A 26,307-nucleotide genomic window follows, 5' to 3' on the forward strand; every position below is an offset into this window, starting at 1 on the left:
CTGATTAGATATTTGCATTAACGAGCAGGTACACAGGTGCTTCTTGGCCTTTTGGCTAAGAGTAGGTGTACATGCCTGTCACGAACAGCACTCACCTGAGTCTGCGTGATGCAAATGTGACACAGGGTAACCACAAAGACAACCAACTGGTCTGTCTAAAATGATTAAATACTTCCCTATCTATGCCACACACTAGCTTTGCGATACTAATTACCACCACCAAGGTTGTTTCGGATAAGAGCTGACACTCTTATTTAGGAAGCCTTCGGTTCTCCCTAGCATTAATCCCACACAATTTACTTTAATCAGAGTTCACTTAAAACCACAAGGTTTGCACAGTTTCAATTAGGTAGCGTCTGGACCAAACTGTCACGTGAATTTATAAGAACACAGAGACTAGAACTTATTAAGTGTAATTTAATATGGAAGATACATCCACAATGCTTAAGATAAAAAGATAATAAAATGACATACAAATACATTGCAATTGTTTCTTATAAAATAAAAAGGATAAAACACAGAATTGATACCTCACTTAGAATCAAGTTTGTGGTGCGGGTAGGAGCAGAACAAATGTGACTTCTCCAATTAAATGACTCCCTCAGAAGAACCAGGAGTTACATTTTCAGTACAGTTTTAAAACCCAGCTACAGGACCCCCCCCCCCCAAGCCCCCTTTCCTGTGAGGTTAGAACCAACAGGAGGGAAGAATGCAAATTAGGGTCTTATGACTTTGCTGTTTGAATACCTTTAAGTCAAGCTTTCTTTACACCGTCCTAACTTTGCAACAGTATGGTTTACAAACATGATTTTACCTTCACACACCAGGTCCTAAGTTTCCCTTCATCTGCATACCACACATGCCTCTGGTATGTATGATATTGGAGAAAATGATATGATATTTTCCTGTGACCTTATTCAGCTTGAATCTGTCATTAACATACAACCCAGTCTCTGCAGTCGGCATATCTGGGGCCTCCCAAACAGGTGTGAGATTTCATTGTCTAGCAAGAGATTTCTTCAAAGGCCTTCACATTTGCGTCCTGCCATACATGGTATAAGGTGCTACCCTTATCTACCACCCCCCCTCTGGGTAGTTTATCATCCACAAAACCCCTTGATCTAATAGCTTCTAAGAGAACCATGTCACACTATCTCTAGGAAGTAATTCACAAACATATAGTGCAGATTTACGCCTAAAAATTAGCTTGCACATGACACCTCCCCGTTCTAGAGGGTGGCAGGGAAATTGTTACCTACAGGACGATTTCCCTGCTCACCTGACACAAGGCTTTCATTCTGACGTGATAATCCATCTGCATTACCATGGTGGCTCCCTTTTTGGTGCTGAACAGTGAAAGTGTATTGCTGGAGGGTCAGACTCCACCGGAGCAACTTCCCATTGTCTCCAGCCACTCTGTGCAACCAGCTGAGAGGGTTGTGATCTGTGATTACCGTAAAGTCCCGTCCATACAGGTAGGACTGCAACTTTTGCAAAGTCCACACTATAGCTAAACACTCCTTTTCCACAACTGCGTAGGCCACCTCTCTGGGAAGCAGCTTCCGACTAAGGTACAGGATGGGGTGCTCTTCCCCTTGTTGATTCACTTGGCTGAGTACAGCTCCCAGCCCATAGTTGGAGGCATCCGTTTGCACTGTAAACCTCCGGTCAAAATCAGGAGCTTGCAATACTGGGGATTGGGTAAGTGCAGACTTCAATGCAGTGAATGCTTCTTCACAGTCTGGGGTCCAAGTCACCACTTGGGGCAACTTCTTTTTTGTAAGGTCAGTAAGGGGCTTAGCTAAGGAGCTATATTGGGGTACGAATTTTCGGTAATATCCAGCGGTCCCCAAAAAGGACATAACCTGTTTCTTGGTCTTAGGAGTGGGCCATGCAGCAATAGCATCTACCTTAGTTGGCTCGGGACGCAGGGTACCTCCTCCTACTCGGTGCCCCAAGTACTGCACCTCATTCATACCAATCTGACATTTCTCAGGTTTTATGGTTAAACCCGCCCCCACTATTTTAGCTAGCACACTGCTCAAGTGGATCAAATGTTCTTCCCAGGTCTGACTAAACACAGCAATGTCATCTAGGTAGGCTACAGCATGCCTCTCTTGGCCCTCTAGCAGGCTATCAACGAGTCGCTGGAAGGAGGCAGGGGCATTTTTCATCCCAAAGGGCATGACCAGGAACTCATACAGACCAAACGGGGTGATAAATGCGGACCGCTCCTGAGCCTCAGGCGTCAGAGGGATCTGCCAATAACCCCTACTCAGATCCATAATGGTTATATAGCGAGCATGGGCTAACCGTTCTAGCAATTCATTTATCCTGGGCATGGGATAGGCATCAAACACAGTAGCCTCATTTAACCTCCTATAATCCACACAGAACCGGGTTCCACCACATTTTTTGGGGATCAGCACTACTGGTGCAGCCCAGGAGCTGTGGGACTTCCTAATTACCCCTAGCTCCAACATTTCTTCAATCTCCCTTTTCATATCTGTCTGCACTTCCAGGGAAACTCGATAAGCTGTCTGTCTGAGGGGAGGCTGATCGCCTGTGTTTACATGATGAACAACTAGATGTGTTTGCCCTGGCTTCCCTGTAAAATGATTCTGATAGGGCCTCAATGTCACAAACAGCTGATCTAGCTGTACTTCTGTCAAGCTCTCACTACACTGGGTGTTCTCCAATGATCTCCCACTCTTGGCAGAGGCCACTAAGTCTAACAAGGGGTCTGGCTCCTGGTCCTCTTCAGGTAAGCTACATACAGCTAATACAGAGACCCCCTTTTCGTGGTAGGCCTTTATCATGTTCACATGATATACCCTGTGCCTCTTCTGACCCTCATCCCTGGCTACCACATAATTGACATCATTGATGCGTTGAACTATCAAGAAGGGGCCCTCCCACGAGGCCTGTAACTTATTCTGCCACATAGGAACCAATACCAGAACTTTCTGACCCACTTCAAAGATACGCTCCCTAGCACTGCGGTCATACCATTGCTTCTGCTTAGTCTGGGCAGCCTTCAGATTACTATGCACCATCCCCATTAGGGATTGCATCCTCTCCCTGAACTGCACCACATAGTGGACCACAGAGGTTTCGGGGGTGAATAATTTCCCTTCCCAATCCTCTTTGATCAGATCTAAGGGACCACGCACCCTGCGCCCATACAGGAGTTCAAAGGGGGAGAAGCCAGTGGATTCCTGCGGCACCTCCCTGTACGCAAACAGGAGGTGCGGCAGAAACCTCTCCCAGTCTCTCCCCTGGGACTCCACAAAGGTTCTTAGCATCTGTTTGAGAGTACCATTAAAACGCTCACACAGGCCGTTAGTCTGTGGGTGGTAGGGGCTGGCTATGAGGTGTTCCACGTGCATCTTTTTGCAAAGGCTTTGCATTAAATTAGACATAAACTGTGTGCCCTGATCAGTTAACATTTCCTTGGGGAATCCTACCCTGGAGAAAATGGTTATGAGGGCATCGGCCACCTTGTCAGCCCGTATTGAGGAGAGGGCCACCGCTTCGGGGTACCGTGTGGCATAGTCCACCACAGTGAGAATAAATTGTTTTCCAGAGCTGCTGGGAATGGCAAGGGGTCCTATAATGTCCACAGCTACCCGCTCAAAGGGTTCTGCTATTATTGGCAGGGGCACTAGAGGGGCGTGTCCCACATCACCAGGCTTCCCCACCATCTGACAGGCATGACAAGATCGACAATAATTGGCAATATCTTTGCCCATTTCTGGCCAGTAAAACTTTTGCTTTAAGCGAGACTTAGTTTTCTTTATGCCTAAATGCCCTGCCAGCGGGACCTCATGAGCTACCCTGAGTAACCCTTCCCGATACATAAGGGGTACCACTAGCCGTTTCTCAATCACCCCCGCCTCAGGTAAATCTCTGGCTACACTTTCCTTATACAACCTTCCCTGTTCCCAAAACACTCTTTCTTTATCAGACTCAGTGGGAGGACTGCCTGCTAGGCACCTCAGTGTTTCCAGTGTAGTGTCAGTCTGCTGTGCTTGTTGAAAAGCCTGGCTTCTCACTTGCTGCTCAGTGTCTGGTGACAAAGGTAAGGCGTCTGTAACTGCAGGTGCTGGAGGGAGGGGGGTTAGAGGGGGAGTTTCTGGGTCAGAGGGACTTTCTACCTCTCTCTCAGGAGTTAATTGTGAGGACCTATCCTTCTCTGCTTGCCTGCGTGTGACCACTGACACTGAGGAAATAGTTACATCCCCTACCTCCTTGGATACAGACAGTTTACCTAGATCGGATACAATTGAGCAATCATTTTCCGTCTCACATCCTAGTTTACAGATTTCAGATACAACTGAACAAACATTTTCCCTGTCACATCCTGATACCTGGGAAAAAACATGGTTAAGGTCAGAGTCCACAACATCACTACTAGCAACATAACGAGATAACATCCTGCCTAAATCAGTTCCAAGCAAAACATTGGTAGGAATATTGTCCGATACCCCGACTTCCCTTAGACCTCTTCCAGCATCCCAGTCCAGATAGACCCAGGCCATAGGCACAGCAGGGTGTATTCCTCCCACCCCTTGCACAACAATAGTTTTCCCTGGAATTATATCCGATGACCCCACCAACTCTGAACGCACCAGGGTAACATCAGCACCCGTGTCTCTTAACCCCACAGTTACCTTGTCACCGACAGTGACCGTTTGCAGATTGTCATTCCGGCTCACTTGGGATCCCGCAACACACAGGACAGCTGGAGCAGACCGGGGAGGAGGTGGTTCCACAGTGGAGGCTGTAGATGTCTTTCGGTCTGGACAGGCGGCACTGAGGTGCCCTGTCCTGTTGCAAATAAAACAACGGCGGGTGTCTCCCTGAACAGGCTTGGCCTCCACCCTCCCAAAAGATGAAGAAACAACAGCAGGTGAAGGTGCTCCTCCGGGCCGCTCCCCTTTACAGGCAGACTGTCCTGGCACAAAAGTTCCTCTTTTAGCTGCAGGGGCCCGGGTGACAGTGTACTTGTCAGCCAGTCTAGCTGCTTCCGCAGATGATGCAGGGTCCCGATCCACTACCCATTTCTTTACATCAGCTGGGCACAAAGTCAGAAACTGCTCCTGGATCATCAAATCTTGCAGAGCATCAAAGGTGGTGATCTGTAGCCCTCCAACCCACTGTTTGAAGGAAGCACACAGCTGGGCCACAAGTCCTGAATATGTGTCAGAGGCACTGCGTTTTAAATCTCTGAATTTCTGCCTATGCGCCTCTGGGGTGATGTTAAAACGTTGCAACAGGGCACTTTTGATTGCCTCATAATTTCCGTCCATCTCAGGTGGAAGATCTGCAAAGGCCTCTAATGCTTTACCTCGCTAACCAGGGGTTAGATATTGTGCCCACTGATCTTTGGCCAGTCCATACTGTCGGCAAGTCTTTTCAAATCCACGCAAAAAAGTATCCAAATCCCCATCTTTTTCCAATACATGGAAATTCTCAGGTCGGGGTCTGCTAATACCAGCCTCTCTGGCTTCTGGCTGGCGTTTGAGCTTGGCAAGCTCCAGCTCATATCTCCTCTCTGCCTCTTGCTCGGCAGATTCTCTTTCTGCCTGTCGCTCTGCTTGGCGCTCCGCTGCCTCCATAGCAGCACGTGTCTCCTGACGGTCAGCAGCTTCCTTCTCCTGGAACTGCTGTATGAGTTGCATTTTAGTTGTAATGTCCGCTGGGCCCAAATATTTTAGGGCAGTTTGCAAATAAACGTCCATAGCAGTGTTCACACATGAACCATTAGAATCATCCGAAATTGACAGTCCCTGGTTTTGAGGAATACCCACAGTCAGGTCCACTTCTGAGTTCTGGCTTTGCTCTTCCTCGGACACAGCTGTGAGTTGCTGATCCCTCTGCACAAGAGCTTCAATCAATTGCTCCTTGCTTTTGCCACTGGTGGGAATTCCTCCATCCTCACAGTCTGAAATCAGCGCCTCCTTTGTCAAGCGTTTATATGCAGCCGCCATCTCCTCCGCTTAATGCCAAATAAAAAAAAGATAAGAAAAAAAAGAGAAGGGGAGGGAAAGAAACAATTGCTGTATGTCTTATAATGTTTTAAGCATTGAGTTCAGTCTCTGGTGAATTAGTCTGTATTTCCTCTCTCAGGGATCACACACCCTAATTCAATTAAGTTTTTAAAAAATTAAAAATATATCCCACAAGCTTGCCACGAATTTGTCACGAACAGCACTCACCTGAGTCTGCGTGACGCTTATGTGACACAGGGTCAACCTCAAAGACAACCACCTGGTCTGTCTAAAATGATTAAATACTTCCCTATCTATGCCACACACTAGCTTTGCGATACTAATTACCATCACCAAGGTTTGTTCGGATAAGAGCTGACACTCTTATTTAGGAAGCCTTCGGTTTTCCTTAGCATTAATCCAACACGATTTACTTTAATCAGAGTTCACTTAAAACCACAAGGTTTGCACAGTTTCAATTAGGTAGCGTCTGGACCAAACTGTCACGTGAATTCATAAGAACACAGAGACTAGAACTTATTAAGTGTAATTTAATATGGAAGATACATCCACAATGCTAAAGATAAAAAGATAATAAAATGACATACAAATATATTGCAAATGTTTCTTATAAAATAAAAAGGATAAAACACAGAATTATGAGAGAGGCCATTAGCCGAAGGAGTTTAAAATCATGTGTTGTGAGCTGATAATGTTACTCACCACTGGGGGGTTTTAAGGCTGTAGTGTAATCAGCCAATTAGGAAGGAAGTGGGAGTGTCGTGGAAAGAATATATCAAGCAGTGTGAGAAGGAGAGAGCTTCCTGTTTCCTGGATCCGGAGACCCACCCACCCGCCCTGGTTCCAGGTTATTGGTTATATTCCCTCGTCACGAGGAGCGAGGTTTTTGAATGGCAGGAGAGCATGGCAGTCATAAGGTTGTTAAACATACGGTACTTAATGTGTTGGCAATATAGCCTTGGTTCCCTCAATGTTATTAGACTCGTTGGTACTCTTGTAAGGAGTATCAGGTTTTTGCCTAGAAAGGGCTTGACCAGTTTGAGTTCAGAGGGTATTGAGTTAATTTATAGTGTATAGTACCGGCCAATAGTTAAGGTGTTAACCTGGGTTGGTGGAAAGGAGGCGATCTTCCACCGTATTGGTTCATGTTGGTTTTAGATGGCTGCCCTTGCTCTTCGCCACCTCTATAAAGAAAAAGGTCCAAATTGCTTATAGCTTTTGATAGTATTGATAGATAAAATAAAATAAAGATAATTAAAATAAAATAAAATAAACATATAATTTAAATAATAATAATGTAATAAAAGGACCGTTTTTATTCCAAACTTAAGTCGGTGTCCGTGTCTTTATTTTATGGTTGTATATGTGGGGGATGTTTTAAACAAAGAGGGGAATGCATTTGAAGGGTAATCAACACTATGCATTTTATTGATACCTCACTTAGAATCAAGTTTGTGGTGCCGGGAGGAGCAGAACAAATGGGACTTCTCCAATTAAATGACTCCCTTAGAAGAACCAGGAGTTACATTTTCAGTACAGTTTTCAAACCCAGCTACAGGACCCCCCCCCCAGCCCCCTTTCCTGTGAGGTTAGAACCAACAGGAGGGAAGAATGCAAATTAGGGTCTTATGACTTTGCTGTTTGAATACCTTTAAGTCAAGTTTTCTTTACACCGTCCTAACTTTGCAACAGTATGGTTTACAAACATGATTTTACCTTCACACACCAGGTCCTAAGTTTCCCTTCATCTGCATACCACACATGCCTCTGGTATGTATGATATTGGAGAAAATGATATGATATTTTCCTGTGATCTTATTCAGCTTGAATCTGTCATTAACATACAACCCAGTCTCTGCAGTCGGCATGTCTGGGGCCTCCCAAACAGGTGTGATATTTCATTGTCTAGGAAGAGATTTCTTCAAAGGCCTTCACATTTGCGTCCTGCCATACATGGTATAAGGTGCTACCCTTATCTACCACCCCCCCTCTGGGTAGTTTATCATCCACAAAACCCCTTGATTTAACAGCTTCTAAGAGAACCATGTCACACTATCTCTAGGAAGTAATTCACAAACATATAGTGCAGATTTACGCTTAAAAATTAGCTTGCACATGACAATGCCCATGGATGCAGTGGGGCTTAAAGACACCCCCCTGTAGGCGATGGGCCGTCACCTGGTCCTCTGGCCAAGAGGCTGGCTGCCTGGAGCCCGAGTTGCTACATGCCCAAAAATGCATTGTGGAGAAAGAGGCACCTGTGCACAGAGTAAGGCCCTCTGCACCTTTAATTTTTAGGCAGCACCATTTTTTTCGCCCTAGCCTGTTGGCCGAGTGCAAGCATCATTTTTATATTTCCGTCCGAAAGGCTGGGGCCTTATGGCACTTATTTATTTATTTATTTATTACACTTGGTACCAAGCACTTTTTTGATTATGTGTCTTTGTTTTTGCCACATTTGGTAGGGGTTTGGGTATAGGATCTTATGGGCGACCCTCTTTACCCAAGTCATCTGAGGCTCCCTCCTTTTGGAGGGAGCCTTTTATGTCGGTGATATAAAGGGGCCCTCCCTAGCTTCAGCAAAGGAGGGACTAAAGATCTCCCTTTTTTTCCCTCTCTGGGGCCTTTTGGCTTCTACGGGATGGGGAGGCACAGGGCCCTTTCCCTTTTGGGAAGGGTCCAAAGTCCCAATTCCCCAGCACAGTTTGCACTGCACCGGGTGATTCCGAGTCATGTACCTCGGAAATAAAAAAAAATAATAATAAAAAAAGAGTAGGGTGGTATTGGTTCACATTATGAGAGGGGGTCTCCATGCTCATTGCCCCCCCCCCCATGCTCTAGTGGGAGCCTGCTTCTAGCTGTAGCGCTGGTTAATGATTGGGGAGAGGAACTTCTTTAAAGAAATGTATATCTATATATTTAATTAGACATTGTAACAATAAATGACAGTATGAAAGAAACAGTACTAGACTCTGGTTCAATGGGTTTATTGCGAGCTCCTGCAGATGGTATGGATCTCCTGTGCGAGCTCCTGAAGATGGTATGGATCTCCTGTGCAAGCTCCTGCAGATGTATGGATCTCCTGTGCGAGCTCCTGCGGATGGTATGGATCTCCTGTGCGAGCTCCTGCAGATGGTATGGATCTCCTGTGCAAGCTCCTGCAGATGGTATGGATCTCCTGTGCGAGCTCCTGCGGATGGTATGGATCTCCTGTGCGAGCTCCTGCAGATGGTATGGATCTCCTGTGCGAGCTCCTGCAGATGGTATGGATCTCCTGTGCGAGCTCCTGCAGATGGTATGGATCTCCTGTGCGAGCTCCTGCAGATGGTATGGATCTCCTATGCTGGTGCAGATGTTTTAGAGGGAGGTGCAGAAAGTATAGGGTGCTGGGTCTTCTACCCGGTTGGTCTGACTCACAGGTCCAGTTCTTACGTCATCTGATACGGTGTAGATGTCCTGCTGCAAAGAAGCAGTGACCAACAGGAGAGGTCGTCACTCTCTGTAGAGATCCATACGTCCCAGCTGGAGCTGGAACAAATGGGTCTCTACAGAGAGCGTCAACCTCTCCTGTTGGTCACTACCTCCTTGCAGCAGGACATCTACACCGTATGGACTGGGGGACAAGGAGAAGACCAACCAGGTAGAGGAGCCTGCACCCTTTCTCCTGATGGGACAAGCTATTATATGGGAACTGGGCCCTCAACCTTGATAGCAAGGTAGGGCCTCAGGATTAACTCCATAGTCTCCATCATCCCTCTTGTGCAGCTCCTGCAGTTGGTGGTAACGGTCGCGTATGTCTGCAGGAGCACATAGAAGAGCAGGAGCAGAATGCCAGACAGGAGCAGCAGCTTGCAGGACCAGCACATGAGATTGCAAATGATGTTAAATAGCAATCTGAAAGAGAAACTATGTTATAGCGATGAACAGTTGCAATCATTTTGAAATAATAATAGGAGAATAATTTACCTCAGTCCTGCAATGCTGCTCCTTTTCTGCTCTTTACGTTTTACAGCACTTTTCATCTGCAGTTGCCGCTCCTAAAGGAAAATCAGTGGTGGGATTATGAGGAATACGACACAAGATCAGTCACTGAAGTTAGGGAAGTCAGAGTTGGCCGGCCATGCTACGATATTGACCATTTGGTCCCATATTGCAGCAAGTTGCCCCAAAATGAACAGCACATTATTTCCTAATAATCCAATTGAAATCAACTAGTTCAATATCCTGCATGGTTAGGTGTTTCTGGTCATCACCCAACTGTACTAACAGACCCTAGTGTAAGCCAGAGGTAAACTGGCTGCTTGGCCAGAGTGCCTGGATCTTGGCCACAATTTTGTTGATGGTGGTCTTGCTGCAATGTACCCCCAGCTTAGAGAGCTTACAGCCTGTAGGGAAAAGAAAGAGAAGTCCTTCCTCATGGTAATGACTGTAACTACCAGGTATCATGCTAATCACTGCCATTGCTGGCCTCCTGCTCCACGTCAATGCACTATACTAGTGAGAGCTCTGGTGTGGTGCAGGAGACCTGGTGAGGTAGGGTCAGATCACGTATGTTATTAGCACACTGAGCGTCTTAGCTATCTGTCCCTCTCCTGGGATGGGAACCTTTCTTTCTGATAGAAGATGTTTAGTAGTTACAAAAGATGACCTGTGACAGAGGTGGCAGGTACAAATGTCTTACTGCTGACAGTAAATATGATCTCACTTTATATAACATAGAGGAAGGGGCTGATGACATGGACTCACCAGTTCAGCCATCACAATCTCTGCAGGATCTTCCGCAGCCTCCTCCACAGGTTTCATCCTGAAGGACCAGAAAATATTATTATTTAAACTTATGTCTTCTATTCACAAGAGTTACTGATACAGTCCATGGTCATAGTTCCTATCTGGAGGTTTCTCTTATACGATTTTTTTAATGTAGGATGAGCAACAATTTAACAGTGTATAATAGATATTTCTGGAGTTTTTAGAAAATTACAGACAGAGCCTGAATGCAATTAATAGAACAGTATAGACAGATCCTGTCTGGAGTCACCAGTACAGGACTTAAAGACTTCCTGATATTTCTATTACAGTACGGACAGCACTGATTATATACACAAATGTTCCTCTTTAGAACCGTATAGAATGTATGTGTACATGGAATAAACCATATAGATACTAACAGAGAAGGTGCTTCTGGCTGCGGCTGCCACTCCCGCAGGTTCCTGTTGATAATCTAGGGAAAGAGACACAGAGTGAAATAAATTATACACAACAAATCTTTAGGACAAGTTCCATGGGACTCGGATAAGCCGGCCACAGTCTGTCCCCGCAGGTTATTACCAGATTACTATACATTTTACAGCAGAACGAGAGAAAATAATTTAATGGAAAAATTAACAAATTGGTCTTAATAAAAAAATATATATTTTGATTTGGTCTAGAAATTTGTCTTGAAGAGTTCATTTAGCAGCAACTTATATAGAACATGAAACAAGAACCCACTCTGATATTATGCAGGATTACAACCATATAAATATCACTCAGGTCAGACATCCAGTATGATCTCTATATCTGATATATCAGATACTGGAACGTGGACCTATTGTGGGACAACCAATCCAGACTATGAAAAACGTTTCGCCATTGATTACACAAAAACTTTAAGTGACAAGTCCCTGTCTGTGCTGTGATGCCCCGTCCTCCTTTACGCTTTATAATTTTTGCTGGTTTTCAGCAACTTGTTGTCACTGACTAATCCTAGTTTCCCCATTGGCCAAACTAAACTAAACGTATCCCGTGTTTTAGGTGGGTAATCACTGTCACCACCAAGCTCCATCACCAGCCTACCAGGAGCCGCTTACACTTCTCTGTGGGGTGTGGCTGCTGCAGCACCTCTTTGCTGGTTGCTAAAACCTTCTGACCGTTTACATTGAATTCGTACTGCCGGGTAGATGAACGCAGGTAGACAGGAGATGGAATAAATGGTAAGTTGTTGGTCCCAGGACACAGCTGGATTTTATAGATAGAGCAGAATATCTCTCACCCAGACTGACATTATTTTGTCCCTGATGTCTAGCACCATCTACACTGGGCCCCCCAGATCTCTATTGGACCACTGGGTGAGTGGAATCCATAAGTGTTAGACAGAGGTGGATGTAGGGGTGTATATGGTGGTATCGCCATATCGCCACTTCTCCTACTGTTTATACATAAATACATTACACATTTACATGTCTGTACACTTTACACTGGGCACACATGTAATAAACACAATAAAATATTTCCGGCAGCAAAGCACCTGCTCCTCCATCCCGCCCGGCTATCAGTTACTACATACATGAGTCCATGTTATTTACTGGTCACACAGCTGTGTCATGTTCTCTCTGCACCTATGAACTGAGTGCCGTGTAAAATGTACCCTCAGCTCTGAAGTGGCGGCACCACGGGTAATGTAAGCAAAGCCACCACCTGAGCGCCACCTCTTTATAGTAACTGTTATACTGTACCTCCTGCTCTGTGGCCAGCAGCCGCAGCCTGGTGAGCCTACTCTTCAGGAGATCATTCTCCCGCATATAGCTGCTGAGCTGCAATAGAGAGAATTACATTTAGATCTGAGTATATGAATACGTAGCGCACACCATATTGTATATTTGTGTAACACATTGTGTAGTGCCCTCTCCTCGCACAAAGGGGCTTATTTGCAGGGTACGGTTATGTTGCTGCGCCGCTGTGTCCAAGTTTCTAGGAGGCTTTGATTTGTACCATAAATCAGACTATAAATGAACAGAATAAGTGCGGATCGTTCCCTGTCACTGTATTACATTATTTGGCAAACAGAAGACTACGTAGGGGATTTTTTGGACGGAGTAAACGTAAGACCACCTGGATGTCCTCTATTTTATTAAACAAATGACAGAATTTGACCAATTTTACTGTAACACTGTTTTACTGTAGAATTTTACTGTACAACTATTATTATATCTGGATTTCTGTAGCATATTCTGATGTGATATTATATAAATATCTACTTATAAATCACTGCAGCCATTTATTCCAGAAATTATGACTTTTTTATGCTAGTAAGGCCCAATGTGGGCATTAGATGGAGGAGACAGATTCAGCGCACTGTCTTGTAGGATAACGAGAACGATGGGCCCTGATACAATAGCAGTTAGGACACTGGGGCAATAATCCAGAGGACAGAGCGTCTCCATGCAAACTACTGTGGAAGACCTTGAAAAGAGATAAATAAAGCTCTGGGTTGAGAGCATAGTTAGTTGTCTACTCTCCCGAAATTTTCCGGGAGGCTCCCAAATTTCGTGGAGTCCTCCAAAGCTCTCGGAAGAGTAGGCAAACCTCCCGGGCCTTGAATTTCTGTATTTTATAGTAGGGGCGGGGCTATAGTGACGTAACGACATCGCAACGCCTCCTGCTACCCTCAGTCACATGATCTGTACTCTGGATCTCCTGGATTACAGATTTAAAAAGTAGGCAAATATGGTTGAGAGTGTTTATGTTCTATGAAATTGGGAGATATTACTACTTGATGTGTTTATATGAATACACCCGGGGTGATTGCTAGGTATATAATACACCCGGGGTGATTGCTGGGTATATAATACACCCGGGGTGATTGCTGGGTATATAATACACCCGGGGTGATTGCTGGGTATATAATACACCCGGGGTGATTGCTGGGTATATAATACACCCGGGGTGATTGCTTGGTATATAATACACCCGGGGTGATTACTGGGTATATAATACACCCGGGGTGATTACTGGGTATATAATACACCCGGGGTGATTGCTGGGTATATAATACACCCACGGTGATTGCTGTATATACTACAGTAATAAAGTGTGTGAACAAAGCTTCAGTTTTGGTCTTATGGGACACTTGCGAGGAGAGAGTGCACCACGGCTGTGACTATCATCACATTGGAATATTAAGTGATATAATGATGGACTGACCAGGCTTGATAGCAGCTCCTCTCTTCCTTCAAGGATGTCGCATTTTCTCTCCTGTCCAGGGAATAATGCAGATATAAGGTCAGTTTTAGAGTGTGAGAGAGAAATAAGAGAGAAAGAGAGACAGAGAGAGAGAGTGACAGAGGGCGAGAGAGAGAGAGAGAGAGAGAGACAGAGGGTGAGAGAGAGACAGAGGGTGAGAGAGAGAGAGACAGAGATGGAGAAAGAGAGAGAGTGACAGAGAGTGAGAGAGAGACAGATAAATGTATGTCACACTTTCCGTACTTTTATTTTTCAGTACAGACAGTGGGCATCACATTATTAATCCCGTCTATAATGTGAATAGTAGGAAACTGAATCTGTACCGTGAGTCAGTTTCCAGCCGTTCGCATGGTGAGGGATATTAACCTTTTAGTGTCCCACTGCCACGCGGATGTCGGAGCAGGAACTGATGTGAATGTATATAGTCTCCGTAAGAGTAATGTGTATATGTTGCCGCTATATATATATATATATATATATATATATATATATATATATATGTATATATATAAATATATAAAGCGCTCCTGAAAGCTGGAGGCTACACATGAAGCGTGGGATCATGCACAATGACATGTCACACACATGGTTCATAGTATCACAATGGCCATATTCCAATCATACCTCCCAGATGTCCTGATTTAGGTGGGACAGTCACGAATTGACGCCACTGTGCCGCCATTCCACCAGTCGGCACGTTTGTCCCCAGACAAGTTGGGGGGTTTGTTAGAGAAGGGGAATTGGAGACAGCCTAATGCTTCAGAAGCGCTTAGCACGGCCCCAGAGACCGTCACACGCCCCTCAGCCTGGCATGACCACACCGTGTTGTGATTACCTCTGTACGTGTATGTTTGTATGTATACAAATGGTTATAGATAGTTGTCATACCAACTGCTGCTTGATCCACAGTTCTTCTGCCTCCACTTGCCGGCTCTCCCCCAGTTGTTTCCACAGGGTCTCAAGCTCATCATTATTCGACCTGGATAGACAAGTAGAGAATACATTCTTATTTACCTGCTTATTTAATATACACCAGTGCCAGACAAACAGCCAGGCATAGTCCGATCGGTGAGCAACAGGAAACGGGATCCATGGTACAAATAACAATCAGTTACAGGTTGTGAGTGTGACAACTATGGGGGGAGGGCCCTTGACAACACCACTATGTTTGCTGATAATACAAATGTTTCCCCTTTGCGATAAGGTGATAGCAGGGTTCAGAAACAGCACGTAATAGAAATCATCTCTGTAAAGAGACGAATGATGGAATATTTACATTTAATTATTCACATTCAATGCAGTTTAAAATGTGCAACATAAAATAAAACAAATATTTAAACTTACATACAGGGAAGGAGAATCTACACTGGGCAGTGGGCTATATATTATTATCGAGGAGAGGACAGGTCACTGCCTCCCACAACTTCCACAAAATCATCTAATTAAATACTCTGTGCTGATGGGGCACCTGCTCCTTCTACTATATAATTCTCAGTCTGTGGCTTCCTGCTGCCTCCATTACCCATCCACACATCATGTCACTGCCCCTGTCACATGCAGTCCTGTCCTTACTGACACATCACTCATCTCCTGATATACTCTGTGCTGTGCTCTAAACATTAACAGGTTCTCTCATACTTATCACATGCACCTTCACAATTAGACCTCACCTCATAACTCCTGTAAACAGCTTTCAATTGAGAGACTTATGAAAAACACAGTGGTGTGTTTGACTTCTTCGCTCTCTCTGAGCTGCCTCTCTGCACTGTCCCTGGGCAGTGTGGTCACTCACTATGATGTCAAGTGCGTGATGTCACAGTGCGTGATGTCACCAGGGCCTGTTGAAAGAGGCAGACCTGATAAAATAGGGACACTGCTGTGGCAAATTATAATGGGGGGTGTTTAGGAGCTGCCCATCCAAGCTCAGTTGTGTAAGAATGACCTTGGAGTGTGGAGCTCAGCCTGTGTTCCAATGAACATGGGGATATGTTCTTAATGTGGGCAGCACGGTGGCTTAGTGGTTAGCACTTCTGCCTCACAGTTCTGGGGCCCAATGGGGCAGGGACTGATGTGAGTGAGTTCTCTGTACATTGCTGTGGAATCAGTGGCGCTATATAAATAAATGGTGATGATGATGTATGTTCATTGTTGAATATATGGAATATATATCATAGGTGAAGGGGTTGCTGTATTTCCTGATGACAATTAAGGTCCAGGAAGGGCCCACAGTACATATTATGGAATTCAGAGTGAGACACATGGAGTGGGGTGACGTTATCTCCACCCAGAGTCCACAGGGTTTAATCCACCACATTAGAGAACTCTATATGAGCCCATTTCCAAAGAGGAAGGACAACTATGGCCTTACCCATATGCCCCGGCAGTCCCTGGTTATGTAGGACAGTCCCCACTAGAGTCATGGCTGCGTAGATAGGGGGCGCAGTTAGTTTTATCACGAGGAAAGCAGAAGGAATGATTATCAATGATTGGGGAGCGGGGATGTCTGACAATAAACATTGTTTACAAACTGCAGACTATGTGGGGTGTAATACATTTCCATTTGTCCCCCTTCACATAAGAACACTCCTACAGTGCTCCATTTATTCTGGGTTTTGGAACTGCCCCTATAAAAGCACTGTTTTCAGGTATACAGATTCACCTGTGTAAGGTGGAGAGAGAAACATCCAAACTTGTAACACATAACTAACCCCCCCCCCCCTATTCATTAATTTCCACTACTTTTACATCCTTCGCCTAATATACTGCACGATGGCTCAGTGGTTAGCACTTCTGCCTCACAGCACTGTGGTCATGAGTTCAATTCCCGACCATGAGCTTATCTGTGAGGAGTTTGTATGTTCTCCCCGTGTTTGAGTGGGTTTCCTTTCCTCCAGGTGCTCCGGTTTCCTCCCACACTCCAAAAACATACTAGTAGGTTAATTGGCTGCTAACAAATTATTGACCCTAGTCTGCCTGTGTGTTATGGATTTAGACTGTAAGCTCCAATGGGGCAGGGACTGATGTGAGTGAGTTCTCTGTACAGCGCTGCGGAATTAGTGGCGCTATATAAATAAATAAATGGTGATGATGATGATATACTGCTCTGTTTAGACTTCTATATAATGTCAGACATTGCTGCTTTTTCTATCTCGCTTCTGGCAGACCCGGGGGCAGCTTGATGCTGGATTTCATTCCCTCTAGCAGAGGCAGCTTACTGGGGAAAACAGGTGCTTAATAATGATAATAATAATGAAAACGTGTTCTCACCATTAATGTAAATGTGCTAAACATGGACTTCGGAGTCCTTCTTGATGGTCATACCTGGAAACCGGAGCACCCAGAGGGTAGAACATACAAACTTCACACAGATAAGGCCCTGGATGGGAATTGAACTCATGAGCCCAGCGCTGATCATCATCATCAACGTTTATTTATATAGCGCCAGCAAATTCCGTAGCGCTTTACAATTGGGAACAAACATTAATAAGACAATACTGGGTAATACATACATACAGAGAGGTAAGAGAACCCTGCTCGAAAGCTTACAATCTATAGGACAATGGGAGTTAGAAACACAAGGGCATGTGCTACATTATATTGCACAATGGACCAGCCAGACTGCAAAGGTAAAAGTACTGAGTCGGCTATGTGTGTTGCAATGTTGGTCAGAAGGTTGTTGTCTTGCGTTAGCAGTGTAGAGGATGGTAATAGGGTAATCTAGGGAAATTAAGATGATGGTTGAGGAATATCATAACCTTGTCTGAAGAGGTGGGTTTTCAGTGAACGCTTGAAGGTTTGAAGACTAGAGGAAGTCTTACTGTGCGTGGAAGGGAATTCCACAAAGTGGGTGCAGCCCGGAAAAAATCCTGTAACCGAGAATGGGAGGATGTGAGGAGAGTGGAGGAGAGACGTAGATCTTGTGCAGAACGTAGGTATCGAGTAGGGAGATATTTCGAGACAAGTGAGGAAATGTATGTCGGTGCAATTTTGTTGATGGCCTTGTATGTTAGTAGAAGAATTTTATATTGAATTCGTTGAAATACAGGCAGCCAATGTAGAGACTGACAGAGTGGCTCAGCAGAGGAATAACGGTTTGTAAGGAAAATCAATCTAGCCGTTGCGTGCAAAATAGATTGTAGGGGTTCAAGTCTGACTTTGGGAAGACCAGTAAGGAGGGAATTGCAATAGTTGATGCGGGAGATGATGAGTGCATGAATTAATGTTTTTGTGGTGTCTTGCGTCAGATATGTGCGTATTCTGGAAATGTTCTTTAGGTGTATGTAACATGATTTAGATATAGAGTTGATGTGGGGAATAAACGACAGTTGTGAATCAAGGATTACACCTAGGCAACAAGCTTGCGGGGTGGGATTTATATTCATGTTATCAACAGAAATAGAAATGTCAGGCAGGAAGCTTCTGTTTTTGGGTGGGAATATTATTAACTCAGTTTTTGAAAGATTGAGTTTGAGTTGGCGAGAAGACATCCAAGATGAAATGGCAGAAAGACAGTCAGTAATGCGAGACAACACAGATGGTGAAAGATCAGGAGAGGATAGATAAATTTGTGTATCATCCGCATAGAGTTGATACTGAAATCCAAAGGAGCTTATTAGTTTTCCAAGAGAAGTGGTGTAGATAGAGAATAGCAGAGGACCTAGGACTGAGCCTTGTGGAACTCCAACTGATAGGTGTTAGGAACCCCTCCAGCCGACACAACATAGCCCGGAGTCTACTCTGCCAGTCAGGTGTTCACTGGAGCCCCTGATGGTGGGGACAGACTGGGCTGCAGACTGACAGAGGGTCGTGAAGTGTGCACCGGCTGGGGAGAACCCAGGCAAGCGGAGTGGAATCCAAGCAGAGGTCAGGGGCCGGCAGCAGACAACAGTACGAATATACAAGCTGAGGTCAGGGGTCACGAGCAGACAGGAAGGTCGGTATTCAAGCCAGAGGTCAGGGTCACGAGATTCACAAGCAAAGTCCAAATCTAAGCTAAGGGTCATACACGGGTAACAGTCCAACAGGTTTTCACCAATTTCAGGCAGCAGCAGAAACAGGAGCAGATTAAGCAGACAGGAACTGGACGCTATAACCGGCAGGGAGGCTAAGCCCTCCCTTCCTTATATACAGAGTTTGGCCATTCAGGGCTTAGCCCTGAAATACATCCCAGGTGCGCTACCCAGCTAAATTAGCCCGCAGGCTACACTAGCGCATGCGCCCGGCTGCCTCACTTGCCGGGGCGCATCGATTGTTATACACGGCGTCCGGCCGTTGCCTTGGCAACGGTCGGGCCCGAGAAACCGGAAGTGGCGCCCCGGTCGTCATGGGGACGGCCGGGACGTTCACTGACACCGGAAGTGAGTCGCGGCGGTGCCCAAGGCCGCCTCGGCTCCTGACAATAGGAAGCGGAGCAAAGGTGGATCCAGAGAAATTAACACTGAAAGAGCGATTAGATAGGTAGGATGAGAACCAGGATAGGACAGTGCCTTCAAGACCTAGAGATTGTAGCGTTTGTATGAGGAGAGAGTGGTCAACAGTGTCAAATGCAGCAGAGAGATCCAGGAGAATTAGAAGAGAGTATTGGTTATTATTTTTTGCTGTGATCAAATCATTGACAACTTTGGTCAGCGCAGTCTCTGTGGAGTGTTGAGAGCGAAAGCCTGACTGAAGAGGAGCCTGACTGAAGAGGATCCAATAGGTTGTTTGCTGTAAGAAAGTGTGTGAGGCGGGAGTAGGCAATTCTCTCGAGAAGCTTGGAGGGGCATGGGAGCTGGGAGATGGGGCAGTAATTTATGAGAGAGTTAGGGTCAGAATTCTGTTTTTTTTAAATGGGAGTAATCACTGCATGCTTGAAAAGTGCTGGAAAAATACTAGTAGAAAGAGATAGATTACAGATTTTAGTTAGAGGGGGAATGAGTACAGGAGACAGGGACATACCAATTTGAGAGGGAATGGGATCAAGAGGACAGGAGGTAGAGTAGGAAGATGAGAAGAGAGTAGAAACTTCCTCTTCATTTGTGGGATCAAATGAAGAGAGAGTGTCAGAGGGTGCTACAAAGGAATTGAGCAGCTTGCTTGTCAAGGGAGATACCATTTCAAGCCTGATCTTATCAATTTTGTCCTTGAAATAGGAAGCAAGATCCTGTGCACTGATGTTAGTTGGAGGATTTGGGGCAGGAGGATTCAGAAGAGAGTTAAATGTGTTAAAGAGGCGTTTGGGGTTAGAAGCCTGAGCATAGATGAGAGATCGGTAGAATGCTTGTTTAGCAATGTCCAGAGCATTTCTGTAGGAGTGGTAGATATCAGTATATGTTATGAAATCATTAGAGGCACAAGATGTACGCCAGTGACGTTCTGCTTTACGAGAAAGTTTTTGTAGAGTTCGTGTTACTGTAGTGTTCCACGGTTGGCAACGAATTCTACGGGAAATATGTAGTGTCGCTGGAGCCACTTGATCCAGGGCAATTGCTAGGGTTTGATGAAAATGGGGTACTGCCCGATCAGGGGAGGAGAATGTAGAAATTGGGGAGAGAAGGTGTTGGAGAGAGGTGGAAAACTGTTGAAAATCAATAGAGTTGATATTCCTGCGGGTACGAGGAGGCTTGGAAGAGTTTGACACTAGGGAGGGTAAAGAACTGGGGGTGAGCAAGTATCTAATAAGGTGATGATCCGAGAGGGGGAAAGGAGTGTTAAGGAAATCAGAAACTGAGCATAGTCTAGAGAAAACAAGATCAAGACAGTGGCTATCCTGATGAGTAGCGGATTCAATCCACTGGGAGAGGTCAAGTGTGGAGGTTAGAGAGAGTAGTTTGGAAGCAGCATTGGAACGTGGATTAGAAATAGGGATGTTGAAATCACCCATGATGATGGTGGGGATATCAGTAGATAAGAAGTGAGGGAGCCATGCAGAGAAGTGTTCAAGAAATTGATGGTGTGGACCAGGGGGGGCGATAGATGACAGCAACATGCATAGAGAATGGGTTAAAAATCCTAACAGCATGTACTTCCATAGATGTGAATGTGAGTGATGGGACACTTGGTATAACTGTGAATGTGCACTGTGGGGAGAGAAGTAGTCCAACCCCCCCTCCTTGTCTGCCTCCTGGTCTGTGGGTGTGGGTGAGATGGAGGCCACCATGTGAAAGGGCTGCAGGTGAGGCAGTGTCTGAATGCGTGAGCCATGTTTCTGTTATTGCCAGAAGGTTTAGGGTTGTTTAAGAGGAAGAGATCATGTACGGAGGTAAGTTTGTTACAAACAGAGCGTGCATTCCAAAGGGCACATTTAAAGGACTTTGCAAGAGAGGGGAGACAGGTTATGTGTTTGAGGTTTGCCAGATTTCTGTAGTGTTCAGATATATGTGTGTGGGAGAAGTGAGGGGGACCTGGATTAGGTGATATATCACCAGCTAATAGAAGAAGGAAGGAAGAAAGGTAGGTAAGATGATTGTAAGATGTGTGTCCTTTTAGTTTCTGGCGGCAGGGTGAGGCTGTTAAAGTTATTGAATTTAAATAGGAAAAGAGTTCATGAGTGTTCACTAGAGGTGAGTGAAGTAATGAAGGGGCAATGTGGACAGAGGTGTGTGTTGCAGGATGGGTGAGGGATGATATAGTCCTAAAGATAATGCCATGAAAAGAGATAAAGAAAAATATTTTGGCAAGCATTCAGGCTATTAGTCAAATAGCAAAAATGAGGAATTAAATGAATTGCCTAATTGCAATGTCCAGTGTAATCAGATAAGTAGTGCAGAGCTAGGATGCAGCAAATGTAGTGTATTCCTGGATGTCTGGATAGTATAACGTAATGATGTGGGGAGCCATGTGGGGGAGTGGGTGGAAGTGTTGAATGGAGAGTAATAAAGAGCAGGTAATTGAATAGCTGAGATTTTGCAGAATCATGGGAGAGGAGAGTGGTTGAAAGACAGTATAATTTCTTCTTACTTGTGATGGTAAACAAAGCTTAAATAAAATTGAAGTACAGTGCTGAGATAGGGGACTGAAATAACTGTAGCATGGGTAGGGAGTGGTTGAGCAAGTAGTACAGCAGTCTGATTAAACAGAGTGGATTTTGCATTGAAAGCAGACTGATAAATAAAACAAACTTTCATGAGATGAGAGGAAAATGAGATCAGAGTCCAAAGCAGTCCTCATGTTGCATGTAGCTTGTAGCCAGGGAGAGTTGAAAACAGAGGTGGAATATGGAGTTTCAGGTGAATACTGACAGTTGTCCTTGTGAAGCTGTGTTAATAGGCAGAAAGTTCTTCTCCTGTTTCCTCCTGTTCAACTCCGGTATAACTCCGAATTATGCTGTTTAAATTTTTTGTTTCACACTTGTATCTATACACACTTAGAACTATACACACTAACTATACAGCCATCACTGGCTTTGCAGCCATTCTACTTTGAATATATCTGAGCCACAGTGAGCACCCGCTATCAGCCATCTCTTAAATTATCGGATACACTACGGACATTTATTTACCAGAACACATCAGTAATGGGATGGAAATGCTGTACTCCGCCTAGTTTACATTTTTATGAATGTCACATTCACATGCAGATAAGAATATCTGATAGGTGTTTGGGGGATGAATCTCTGTACTGTGTATTAAACTGCATACCATTGATTTACCTCTTTATTGCACCAAACCTCTTTACTTGTTAACTTAACACCTAAAACCTTATCTATAATATAATCACACTGACAACAACTTGATTTTGGTAAAAAAACAGGTCCCAGTTTTTTAAATAATAAAAGTATGGTGGCGGCGAGAGCAATCAGCCCGGGCTTACAAGGACGTGCCCCCATAAAGCAGGACGAGGGGTCCCCCACACAAAGGGACCAAGGGCCAGGTTGCTTCGAAGGGGTTGTGACATGCGGCCAATCAGCGATACCATCGTGTGAATTAGCCGCTGATTGAAACATCTCCACATTACCTCAGTCTTAGAAGACAATACATTACATTGTCAATTAATTACATTTTCTTCTGTTACCAGGTGACCAAACAAACTCTGGTAGCAGCCCCATCACGGTAGTCCCATTGTCTCTTTGGACCTCTGTCTCTCAAGCTGACCGCGTTAGCCTGCATAGCTGTCCAGGAAGATGAGGGGGTCGGGCGAGTGGAGAGTGTCGCAGGCCCCTCTGCAAAACCACAACAAACAGAATCAGGTAATTACCCTTATTGTGTACAATATAGAATATAACACCACTAGACTTGTGTATATTCCTGTACCATTGTTCACTCTCTACCCTTGTTTTCTTTTCCAGGATTAAATGGATAACTCCAAATCAATTTGGTTTAAGATATTTTATTCACTTTTTCTTAGATGCGGAGCCACCACCCACTGTGAGTGACCAGTCAGAGGAGCAGGAGGAGGAGCAGTGAGAGATCTCGCCCTCCTCACCGCCTGCTGGTCCTGCACATTGTCCATCTTTGCGGTCACTGGAAGCAATAGATAAATGGGACAAGACCACCAAAGAGCTCCTAATAACCATCAATCGCAGCCTTCGGTAGAAGAAGCACCAGGAAGGAGTGCCAATTAGCACGGAGAAGAAGGGCCTGATGGAGAGCATTTTGAACGCTATAAATGGGTTTGGCCAATCCCTGCAGCCATACTGAATCGGCTGCTCGCCGTGGCTCCAGAACCTTCCCCCACATGTGACCCCAGTGAGCCTGAGCCTAAGGAAGCAGAGGACTCAGGACCTGGCTCTGCTCCTACAGCCCCCAGCTGAAATAACAGCAACATATTGTAAAAAATATATAAAAATTATAAACTGCATAACCTGGATGTGTTTCACTCTCTTAACCATAACCTCCTAATGACATATACAAGCTTACTTAACTTATCTAACAATAAAGACACTGAGACATATGAAAGTGGCTAAAGAAGGTCACAGTTTATTAATTATTAAATAAATGGCGGTGAAAGTGAACCGTGAGACAGCTAAATCAAACTAATATTTGGAACCAAGCGTGGATGGCTGACTCCACGTACCCGGGACACATCCTTAACTGCCTGGCCAACGCTAATTCTGACATCAGAGTGACTAAGCCCCCTCCCGACTACGCAATGGCCGCCCTCAGATGCGGGCCAAGGGATCCTCATCAAAAAGGACCGCGTCACGTTCCTGGATGGGGATAGCACCTGTGGTCAAACAGCGATAACGCTGTAACGATCAGCCACTGCCCACAGTGACTTCCTACCAACTGTGCCTGCTCTGTGACGTGGGGAGGAACCAAATTAAAACTCATACGCCACGGAAGCAGGGAGGTCAATAAAGGGCATGGGTGGGTGGGATCTCGAGCAGTAAATGAGAAAGGACATGTGACATGCTAGGACTTATATAGACAGATCTCCAGGCACTCCCCTTCCTTCCTCATTGGTCGGCCTGGGATGTGGCATCTTACTTGCAGGTAAGGTTAACCTCACTTACTGCCACATATATATGCGTCTAAGTGCTTTCGTTCATATGAGAGTACAGGTTGTTCATAGTCATGATGGGCAACATGTTCAGATGAGTAGATAAAATATATTCTGCATAGTGAAACGTGTGCTGAGTCCATTGTGAATTTTTTTGCTAAAGAATCTGCTATAAACACATCGCAGCCACATTCTCCTGCAGCGTGTATACATCATGGACTAAAAGTATCATTCCAAATTTCAATGGTTTAGGCCATCAATTACTACATATTTAGATTATACTTACAGCTGAAGTGTTGCTGAATCACATAATAATCGTCCGTTTCTGCAAGAAGCTCCTATATGTCAGGAAAAGGAGACAGAACATTTCTTTTTTTAAAAAAAGTAGTAATAAAAATGATATTAATTAAAAATAACATAGAAAACATTTAGCATAATATATAAATCATATGAAGCCAGAGTACCACTGACACATGCGGGATGGATACCATCTACATGTAGGAGCAGAAATCGACATTCGGCAGATCAGGCAATGTTTTTCCAGTCTTCAAATGTCCAGTTTTGGTGAGCCTGTGCCGCTGTAGTCCATAGTTTCCTGACGTGTTTGGCCCCCTCCAGCCCTCTAGTCACATCCCTCTCCCGGACTACACTTGCCGAAAGTAGGCAAGTATGCTGTAATCTGTGATGTAACTGCATTATAACATTGATGTTTTGCTGAACTGCATTATTACAGGTGTAATACGCAGCTTACTGTGTTTTGCCCTCCAAGATCCACATTATTTTCTGGGTAGAAAATATACTGAAAAGTTAATGTCCTCTGAATATTTTTATAAATACTCCCATCCTCTCGCTGGTCAATTTCTTGCCCATTTCTTTTCCAATTCTTGGTCCCTGTCCTGATATAATGACATTTATTAAAGATTGGGGGGTACATAGGCGGAGGCAAACTGGGGCAGCTGTCGCAGGCAGCAATATTTAGGGGGCAATAGAACAAAAACTATTATTATTTTCAAAATGCCAACTTTCTTGGTGCAGATATAAAATATAAATGGTATTTACTTTGGTAGCTCTAATAATCTAATAATGCTTAAAATGAAAATATTTGTCTTTTATAATGTACACAAATCATATACAAATGTTTATGGTAGATGTCTTAAACTTCATACCACAGATTCCTTCTTCCGCGCACAACCTCTCCTCATGTACAATCATACCTCTTACCACTAGTAAATAAAGACACCGACAACTTCAGCTATGGCTTAAAAAAGGTCACAGTTTATTAAATGTATAAACCTGGTGGGGCGAGAGCACTTGCTTTCAGCTAACTAAATAAAAGCTAAACCAAACAGTGTACGGCCCCCCGGCCTACCACTGATACCGGGACCTAGTCCCTTACGATTGGCCGGTGCTAAATCTGGCGTAATAGTGACCACATCACTTCAGGGCTCACGAATGAATTGCCGTACAATGCAGAACACAGGGTTCCCGTACCGGGTAACCACGAACCAAGATGCTTCGAAGTATGTGGTGGCATTACCCAATCAGCGATAGCACCGTACGCCCGAGTTGCCAACTGCAAGGGCTCTCCTGCCAAGCTGACGACCTTAAAGGTCAGACAGCCCGCCACCAAGTGACCTAATGACCTCAACCAAAGACAACCCAATCTGCTCTATGAACAAATCATTCCCTACAACCGACAAATGTACCCCGTCTTGCCTATATAAATGAACTTTTGTAGCTGTGATCAAAGGATGAGGAATAACCACCCCTCCCAGGGACTGCAACGTCTTTCTCGCCATTCTATTGGCTTTGGAAAGCAGTGTTTTCATAATGGCCATCGATATGGGGGACCTCCACCTAAGCCTAGGTATAA

The 26,307-nt window shown here is 44.8% G+C and overlaps 1 protein-coding gene and 1 pseudogene across 1 annotated transcript in view; one reads left to right on the forward strand and one right to left on the reverse strand.

Moving 5' to 3' along the window:
- Positions 1 to 26,307, forward strand: part of LOC142143933 (uncharacterized) — a 454,648-nt gene that overhangs the window by 70,629 nt on the left and 357,712 nt on the right. The window lies entirely within an intron of this gene.
- LOC142143171 (uncharacterized) lies at positions 1,230 to 5,684 on the reverse strand (annotated as a pseudogene).

Source organism: Mixophyes fleayi, chromosome 3 (assembly GCF_038048845.1).
Source record: "Mixophyes fleayi isolate aMixFle1 chromosome 3, aMixFle1.hap1, whole genome shotgun sequence".
In the NCBI taxonomy this organism is placed as follows: Eukaryota; Metazoa; Chordata; class Amphibia; order Anura; family Limnodynastidae; genus Mixophyes; species Mixophyes fleayi.